We start from the raw sequence: 10,527 nt of genomic DNA, 5'->3' as shown, positions 1-10,527 counted from the left end.
AGAAGAGGATCCAAGATGGGCAGTTGGCTCCCTAGCTCTTCTATGAGTCCAGCTCAAGTAATTTTTTGATTAGAGACTCTCAGCCCACTTCCTTTACTTGGTGACATTAATATGATGCTGGACACTAACTCACTGCTCTGGAGACGTATGTTAAAGCAAAATATCCCAATCATCTTTAGGCAGTTTGCCATCACCCCTCACCAAGCCTATTTCAGTGAAAACAGCAGAAAGTTGGATCAGAAAGTAGATTTCAAACCACATTACACATGGGAAACAAATGCTATTCAGGAAACCTTTTTACAGGTCTAAATTATAAATCATTCCTTGGAAGAATTTTTATGTTGGAGAAGCTTTTGGTGAGATGTTGCATTTCACCAAAGACAGTTGGGCTGTTTCACCATTTAGTATCCTTATATCTCTAGCAACTTACTTAATCCACTGTGAATTTCTGACTAGAAACCTTCAGCAAAAAAAAAAAAAAAAAAAACCTACAAATATACATGGCTCTGTGTGTGTAACTATACTTAGAATTCTATATACCAAGATATATTTCTGTATACACACAAAAACCTCCAGTGTCTGATGTGATTAAAGCATCTCATTTTACAACGAAGAAAAATCAAGAACAGGTTTTTTTTAACTCAGTTCACTGTGGACACCAAAATTTCAAAGGCAAGAGGAGTTCTTATGTTAATAAAATGTTTCTTTTCAGCTTTTAACCTTAACAGTTGCATGGCTAATGCTACAGAAGGGACAGGGACGATTAGAGAGGGTGACTCTGATTCATTTGTCTTAATTGTCCACAGTCAAAAGATGCAAATGAAAACCTCAGCTGTTCACAAAACTAACTTATTTTCCCAGTATGCTCTTAGTGATAAATGTAAGTCCACATCAGTATTTGTATTTCTGGAATAGAATATTCAACATAATTCAGTGTAGCATGATACTGCTCACACAAATGAACGTAAGCAAGCCAGAATATGAAGAACTAAAGGCAAAGGTAAAGGTATTTGCAGGAGAGAATATTATAACATAGAAGTACTTGATGAAATATTTAAGGATTTCTTGAAACAGAATAAGGAACTCTTGCTTTTTCTTTCTAACTGTTCAATTTGTCCTTTAGAATCTGATCACACCTTTCTTGGAGCTGTTCAGTTTGAAGGAAAAATCACAGCCTGCAAGCAGAGTCAGTTTTAAAGATTAATACCTGGGGCTAGTGAGCCCAGGAGACTATAAATCTTTTATGTAGCATCATAAAAACATTAATCAAGCTGGTGCAAACAACCAGGTGCACATGTACTGTGGGTAGGATTTACATTTGCCAGTTGACTCCAGAGGCCTAATGCTTGTCCACAACCATTAGTAGGCAACTCCAATGTCTCCTCTTGAAATTTAGAATGAGGTTGCCTCCTGTGGAGGACCGCTGTTTTCTAAGCGTGGTTCAACCTTGTATTTCAGAGATCATTTTTAAACACTAGAGGAAAATTTACACTTGGCTCTTGCCCTCTCTATCAAAAATGATGTAACACAGCAGAAACTGCAGAGTAGAAACTCAAGTGGTACTACCCTGTGCATTTGCCACCAGCAGTAACAGTCATAGATATACTCCTGCCTTAAGCTCTTGTCCATTACATAGAATCATAAAATCACAGAATGTTAATAGTTGAAAGGGATCTCTAGAGATCATCTAGTCCAACTCCCCTGCCAAAGCAGGATCACCCAAGCCAGGCCACATAGGAACACATCCAGGTGGGTTTTCAGTCTCAAGGAGACTCCACAACCTCTCTGAGCAGCCTTTGCCAGTGTTTTGTCACCCTCACAGTAAAGTAGTTTTTCCTCATGCTGAGGTGGAACTTCCTATGTTTTAGCTTAAACTCATTATTCCTTTTCCTATACTGGGCACCCCCAAAAAGAGATTGGCCTCTTCACAACCACCCCTCATATATTTATAGACATTAATCAGATCCCCTCTCAGCCTTCTTTTCTCAAGGCTAAGCAGCCCCAGTTCTTCATAGAAGAGATGAAGAGATGTCCCTTAATAATACCCATTGGGCTCTCTCCAGTAGATCCCCTACTCTTGATCTCCCCGACACTCTTGAATCTGGGAGCCCAAAACTGGATACAGTATTCCCAGTCTGGTCTCACCAGGGCAGAGTACAGGGGGAGAACCACACCATGCCACTAGCAATGCATTGTTTTTCAAGACACTGTTTGAAAGAGGATAGGGAACCTGAAAGCAAATAAGTGATGAAAGTCTCCTTTCCAAAGCAGCTGGGTCTGCTCAAGAAGACAAAAGACAAGACAGAGTCAGCAGCCCCCTCGTGCAATATATTCCATTTGTGGTTTAAGAACAATTCATCCCTTTGTAAAGATGGCCCACTGCAGCCTCAGTTCTGCAAAGATTGGGAAGAATTGGCTTATCTAGTGCATACATGTTAGTCACACAAACCAAAGCCTCTGAATTGGGTAACAAGCCAGTGTTTTGCACCTTCAGGTTAACCAGCCTGACCTCTGTTAAATGCCTCCCATCCCACCTGTATCTTATACATGCTGTTTCTCAGTGCTTCATTATAAATCCATTTCCCATAGCTCCCTAGCAGTACAAGGCTATATGGGCACACTCAAATAGATAGGCTGGAGTGCATTGGTATAATTTATTGTGACAATTTCACCTGACAGCACTTAGGAACTGAGCAAACCTGGGTGCAACTTGGCAGAGAAAATTTAGCTGAAGGGCATCTAGAGCAGAACTCAAACTCACTTCTAAGAGGCTGAGCTCTTTGAAGAGTTTTTCACATTTCCTGCTTCAGGTACACAAATCAAACATTCAGTGTGGCCTCTGTAAAAGGAAGGGCTCAGACAGAGGACAGCTCAGAGCACTGATGCTGAATAGATGCTCTGCAAGAGTTTCCCTCTCTCTCTCCATTGACCATGTGCAGAATCTGAGAAGCCTGGACTCTGGATTTAGTATGTTTCCAGTTAGGTTCCTGAAGTAGATGATTTTAAGTACCTGCTACTCTACGTGTTTTTGTGGTATTTTTCAGTAATCCCATATGAGTCCAAAGCACTTCACAGCATTTTCACGTTCCATAAATTGCTGGCTTTTTTACAGACCTTTGCTCATGGCACGTGAGTATTGAGCACTGCAGCACATTTGTTATGCAGCCAAGTCTATGATATGGCTCAGGGACTTGGCCATGGCTTCAGGACTTCTTTATGATCACACAGTTCAGTAGAAAGACTGGGAATAGGTGTTTCTTCTTAAGTAGCTAAGCAACAGCCCTCTCTCTTACGTCTCTCATTACATTAATTGCCTCATATCTTACAAAATTCCCTAAACCAAGGATTTCTAAGGCAAAGTGACATTCTCAAACTTGTAGAGCAGGAACTCAATCTTTCCTTCATACTTTATACTTAGTTTTGGAGTTTTTACCTCTATAAGCCTTAGATATTTCCACTGAAAGCATTTAAAAGGCATTTTAAGCAATGAATGTCAAAGTTTCTGAGTACATTATGTGGGCCCCTTTTAAGAGTCTTGATTTTCATTAAGTGCACAGCAGTCTCCCTGTAGAGATCAGGCCTATTCAACATGCATCTGACAGGAGAAGTATCCAAGGGCCCTGGCCACTTCTAGAGAATCTGTGGATTGCTCTGCTGGTGCTTTCGACCCCAGAAGAGAGCTCAGCTCTCTTAACCCTTCTGTCAGACATTCCAGCAGGAATAAACAGAACTGCCAGCTTCACAGGGACATGCTAAAGCTATTTTTAAACTCCTCTGCTCTCTGTCAGTTATAACAACCTTTCTGAAAGTTAAAATAGATACTGGTTTCCAGCATCTACAAACCAAAAACCAATAGTTACTTTTGGCACCACCTGACATTCTTGGCAATCTCAACAGGGAGGCCAGGAACAGGTTGGATATGAAGCAACTGATAACCTATCTGAAAACAACTCGTCTATAAATAAAGAAAATGCTTTAAAACACTAAATGAAAGGAAAAAAAATCTCCTCAAACAAATTATCATGGTATATGCACAGAGTGTAACTTTAAAATCCATTTCTGCAGAGTCTGGTGTTCCCTCTCAACAAGGCACAAGCACTCAGGTCAGTACCCTTAGTAGGAGCACTACTAGAACCACCAAGACAGAATGCAAATTTTCTACCAAGTCAAGCAGCAGACACAGTAACAGAAGAGGGAAATTTTGTTTCCAGAATTCCAGCCCATAATTGATTTCTGTAAAATGAGATTTATTCAAGCAGATCCTCAATAAATTCTAATCAGAATCAAATTTTGAGCTTTTCCCTTTTTTATCATGCCCTGTGCACTAACTGTTGCTGCTATGCAGGTAAAGCACCAGCAGTGCCTTAAAACAATCAAATACAGACAGTATCCTAAAAATGCCTGTGCTTCAGCATCAGTACTCATTAACCAGGCTCAGGCCCACAGAAGGGCCTTGTTATCAAGAAGATTTGAATAGCATCACTCAATTATTGCTAATTGTAAAGCAGCCATATCTAAAAAATGTTGATATTTTATGAATATTTTACAAATTTTACACATTTATTTTAAATCCATCAACTGGAGCAGTATATCTGAAAGAAAAACTAAATGCCTTGTCCACACAGAGGAACATGTCTTCATTTTCTCAAAAGATGACCAAAGAAATTGGCTAGCAAGAGCAACATCAGTTTTGTTTCTTCTGTAGACAAAAAAAGATAGTACATTGCATCTTGGCAAAAATAAAAAAGGAAAGGTGGGAAAGGAGGATCCAATCAAGTTTTTTCCTTTTTACCATCTTTCCATCCTTGGAGCTCAGCCCCAGCTGTACAGAAACCTGATGAGCCAGGAAACCTGATGTAGCAGGAAACAAAATGCCAGCTTCCCTCAAAAAGAGTCATAGGTTTGGTTGATTGTTTTTGTTGTTGCTGGTTATTTAATCTAATTAGAATCAGACTTGAATGAATAGCACTTGCCGAAAACTAATTAGACTCTAAGTCTCAAATTCTTCTTAAATATGCTAAAACAGAAGCAGTTACTGTGTGGAACAACCCATACACTACTGAGGATACCTCACTATACCTCAGCCTACCCAGTGCTCTCAATGTAGTTGAAAATTGAATGAATTAATGTAGAAAGACGTCTTAAAATCTTTCAATGGAAGAAGAAAAACATGATTAGTACACTTGAAATAAAAATCTAGCACAGAGAAACTGCTTCATCACAACAAACTGCAAAGCAGCAGAACAGTTAAGAGAGCAGAGATTAAAATGTGTCTAACTGGAGTTTCTTTTGCAAAGGAGACATTAAACTCTGAATCCAAAATTCTAGTGCCAGTCACATAGTATGTCATTTAATAGTAACAGAACTAATTTCTAACCCTTGTGGCAACATCAAAAAGGCATCAGAGTTGTGGTCTAGATCACGAAAAGAAAGAAAAATAACCAAACATGTATATAAATACTAGTCAATCAACCCAGAAACACCACTGGTGATATTTAAACTTTCTCTGCATTTTGAGAGAGGCTCAGTTTGTGATCTGAGTCTTATTAGCAGATGAATTTGGACCATAAATCCAAATCCAAAAGATATATCACCTAAAACGTTACTTTAGGCTTACCCATGACTCTGAGTTTGCTGTGTGTCACAGAGGAGAAATATGTAGGTTCAGAGTTACAGAAGGGAAGAAAGAGGCAAAAGATTCCCTTTCTGAAACCAGCTATGCTCAGGAAGCCTGCAGATATTCAGGAATAATCTTTTAAAACCCATTAAACTGGGTGGCTGAGTCTGACTGCTTAAGGGCTTTTCAAACACCCCCTGACTCAACTATTTTATTTTTACTTATAGGCAGCCCTCATGAAAGCACATCTTTAGGATAACTTCATAATACTGTTGAACTTCATAGGCTTTCTCACTGCCACAAATAAGCCTTCATTTTGCTATTTCACATTTTTTCCCTAAAACATCATGCTGCAATTTCTCCTTCTATTCAGTTAGGCTGCTTAAATAAATAAATCTTAGTCCCTCTAGCCTTGCATCGTTCATATTTAAAATATTAGTCCACACATTACTGTTTTGTGCCATCTGCACTTCATCGCTCATCCTCTCTTGCTTATGTACCCATTTGTGTCCAGGATTATTAAGTGCTGGTTGGAATTTATAGCCAGTGCTGTATAATCCAAGTTTTGCTACACTGGAATTAACTCAGTAGCACCTGCATACTGACAGATGAAGAAAAGCTAAACTCAGTTTATAACATTAGTACTAGAGTGCTTTTCACCATGTAACAGAGGAGTGGTTCTCTCTCACTGAAATGCAAAAGACTTCTAACATTTGCATTTTCACATGTACTGAGTTTTTTCTCTTTAATAAGTCTGACCCTTGGGTTTGCCTTCACTTGCCTTCTGTTCAGGTATCTCGGCAGAGCAGACTAACAAACTTCAGAAGGGCTTCAAGCCAGGAGCCTTGCCTCCTCAGCAGGTAAAGCTCTGGCAATTTAAAACATTGCAGCCCCCACCCTGTGGCTGTGCTGGGTGCTACTGCCGTGGTGGCAGGAGTGGCTGATGTGGATGGGTACCAGAACCTTGCCTGCTCTTGGCCCCCTTGGCAGGGGCTCAGCTGCTGGGCACCATCATGGGCTGTGCCTGCTGGGGAGGCAGCCTCCAGCTAGGAGGAGGGGCAGCAGCCAGGTGGTTTATCCTACTATGACTTCAGTTCCTCAAGCTGAGGAGTGTGAGCCCTCTGATCATTCTTGTTCCTTAAACCTCACAGGGCTTTTCCCCAGGAGCACGAGAGAGCACCTGGGATGCTTCTGAAGGCAGAATGCAGCACGGTTACTGGATTTCAGCTGAGTGCTTCCTACAGCTGAGGAAACCTTGGCTGGAGACTCAGGACTCACACATCCTTACTCAAGCAGTCTGACCAAAGCACCTCAGTCCTCTGGGTAGTGTAGGCAGCTCTTAATCCTCAGTTCCACAAGAGGTCACAGATCCACTTGGAGGCAGTAGTGTATGCCTCACAGCACCTGGAGGGGAATAGATGCCTGCTTTTGAGTATGACATTTAATACACAGCTCTAATACTCCAGTGCAAAACTATCAGTCTTTTACACCTTTCTGTTGTTGTTTTATACAGACCATATTATAACCAACCCAATTCATAGCAGATCAAAGATAATGTCATTCAAACTTTCATACATGCTACAGCAATGTGATTCAAAACTTCTTCAGAGCAGGAAAGAACAGAGGAGAACTGGCAAAGTTCAAGGAGCATTCACCATGATTATAATTTTTCTTAGAGGATGCAGGATGTACCAACTTAGAGATCCACTAGATGTCAGCTAGACACACACACAGCTAAACTTAACTGATTAATGATACAGTGTTATCTGGTCCTTGTGATGTGTCAGAGCTGAAGTGCAGACACTTGTTCCTCTCTGCTCAACCACTCTGTACTTTATATCTTATTTTTCTTCCTGCAGCAGTTACTGGAAAGAAGTGTGATTTTAGCACGCAGCATTCTGCTGTGTAAAGGCAGCTGGTCAGTCATTTTAGTTTTAAATATAGTCACACATAAAATATTTATGTTTATTCATCTGTTCATTTGTTTTTGTTTGATTTGTGGATTTTTTTTAATTCTGTAGGAGGAAGGGTGCTCCTGTGATCAACTCAATGTGTTTGTGTTCCAAAGATGTGGAACTAGTTGTTGGTTGTACCATAGCCTTCCTCATAAAACTGCGTTCAAAATGTTGCACACAGTCTTGGATTTTTGCAGCTACTGTAATTATTCCTACCTCATTTTGTCTTGTCTGTGAAATTCAGTTTTTGATTTCTTCAGGACAGGCTTATATTTTTCTGAGCTGCTTATATTTTGCTTCGCACAGGGAAGTCCGCACATACAGACTTACATGGTTTCAATGACAAATGGTACCAAATAAAACAATGTGAAGAAATGTATGCTTTCTAACTCTTCAGGCCTTTTCTCATGACCATGAATGAAACTGAACAGTCTAAGAAAAAGGCCTTAAATTAGAGCCCATTCATCACTCTCCCCCTGCTTCCCTACCCAGCTTTCAAAAAAAATGCAGGAAATTGGGGTGAAAAGTGCAAGAAACAAGGTAAGCAGTGAAAACTCCTGAAAGCATAAAATTAATTGGAGGGCAAAGCAGTCAGATTTAGGATGGACAACTCACATATAGCAAAATGTCTATGGAAGAAGCACCCTCTCACTTGGTCAGGAAGCAAAGCTCTCAGTCATTTGCTCAGTCATTAGCTGACTCACTTCTCCCCTGAGGCAGCATCACTTATTCAGACTTCAGCCATGCTTCTGGGACAAAACAATTTGTCCTCTCCCAAGAAGTTCCTACCAGCTTATTTCAGAATCTCTTCATGTACTGTAATTCTGTCTTTCACAGGAGCTCTCTCATTTCTCCTGAAACTGAAACTACAGAGCATCCTTGAATTTTGGACATGCTGCACCCTCCTGCATGGGGAAAATGATTCCCAACTAGAACACTTTGAGCCTGTGAGATTTCTAATGTCTTTAGGGATAATAAGAAGGACAAGCTGCTTCTTTGCTACTTTCATGTAAGCTCTTTGGAGCCAGATGCTTATGATTAAGTCCATAAAGCTGGGATCACTTCAGTATAGAGAAAATGTACAGATCAGAATTCAGTTACACATTTGCAAACCTGGGACTTCAGAAGAGGCTGTGAATGTAGCAATGAAACCAGACTAGATAAGATATGCAGCTCCAAGTTCATGCTTTAATTTTCAGGGACTTGCAGCCTTTGAACATTCAAGCAGGTAAAAAGAGAATAAAAATTCTCTTTGGTCTTTACATTCTTCTTTCAGTAGGGTCCTCTGAGTACTCCATCCTTTACACAAAATTTCTCTACCAGTCCATTAATTATGTGCATACAAGGAAAACTTCCAAGGGAAAGGAGAGAAATAATTAATGCTAATTAATAAATTCATCCTCTAGGTCTGAAATGGGGTATTTCAATGCAAGAGTAAGTGCAGGTGTCATGCAGACACACATTAGACATCCCATTCTCTCTGTCTCCAGAAAATATAACATATTATATTAGGTTTGTGCTCACTCTTAGCTCTTACAGATGTTAGAGCTGTAACTGATCACCAGGTTCTCTTGGAATTCTCCTTTTTCTCACCCTTGCCAGGTATTAATTTTTCTTTCTAGCAGCTGCTGTAGGAGATTATGGATACAAAAGGAAACAACTTCTCTCTGGAAGCAGCAGGGATGCTGATGTCTCTATGGATCATTGCTTTTTGTACCTCATGTGCTGTGAGAGGTGATCCAGAAAGCAGAGGACTGGTGTGCCAGGTTCCCTCTTCTCTACACACAGCAGATCACAGATCTTGCTAGTGGATCTACTGGGCACAGACCAGCAAGGGTGTGTGGAAGAACAAGTCCACTTCCTAAACAGCTTTGACCACAACTCCAAAGACACATTCCTTGATCTCCACACATTGTTCTGCCTCCTGCAGTCTTTGTTCCTCTGCTGTATGTCAGTCTATGCTGTTTCTTTACCCTTCAAATTATTCCTCCCTTCCTTTATCTTAAATACACATCTCACTAGACTGAGCTATGACATTGTGTCTGTTCTGTGGAAAATGTCCCCCTCTATTTACATTTCCCCGGTCACTCAGAAGAATTTAAGCTAGACCCAGCTTTATAAGCAAACCCCCAGGTTTATCTTCCCTAAGCAGAGGTCTACTCATGGAGAGGAGCTGTATCCAAGTTGTTCCAGTGTAGGCTCAAGTCCTCTCTCCAAGTTCAGAGCTCTTGCTCATGGAACCCACCAAAGCAAAGATCTTGTCTGCTCTGTGCAACTAAATTTGTGGTGCCACATGGGGGAGCTTGTGCTGTGACTAAAGCTCCCCACTTCCAGATCAAGAGAAAAGGACAGCTCAGCAGCACTAAGGACTTCAGGCACTGGAAACTGTTCTGGTACAGCTGTTGCTACATGTGTACATAGTGTGCACACACTGTGTTAAAGATGTTCCTTCTCAAACTGATCTTATGTGGCAGTCACTGATTTTGCTTTGATAAAGCAGCCAAAGCCATGACCTTAGAAACTTCCAGCTGTCCTTTTCTGGTAGATCAAATAAAATGAAAATTACTACAGTTTAAAGGCACAAGCAAAGCAAATGAGTAACATGGGTCATTTCCAGCCATCCACGAAGATGACTTACATACCCAACAACCAGCCTTGGTTAATCAGTTAATTCCACTCCTTGCTGAGCCATGTCTGGCTATGAAGCCATCTTGAGAGCTGAAGTAAAAACAGGTGCACAAGAAATCCCAAAGACAGGGAATGTGTCTCATCATATTTGGCAAGTAGATGGACCTGATGTCTGGTTGGAAACAACATCATGACCATGATTTAGAGACAAAATCAGAGTTAAAACTCTCCTCCACAGTAATTCAGAAAATAAGGAACCTGGTAGCCTGAGGGCATGAAAATTTGCAGGCTTTTTTTCCCCTGAAACCAAAGAAATAGTTTGAAAGC

This window comes from Calypte anna, chromosome 3, assembly GCF_003957555.1.
Source record: "Calypte anna isolate BGI_N300 chromosome 3, bCalAnn1_v1.p, whole genome shotgun sequence".
Lineage (NCBI taxonomy): Eukaryota > Metazoa > Chordata > Aves > Apodiformes > Trochilidae > Calypte > Calypte anna.
This window is presented reverse-complemented; position numbering follows the sequence as displayed.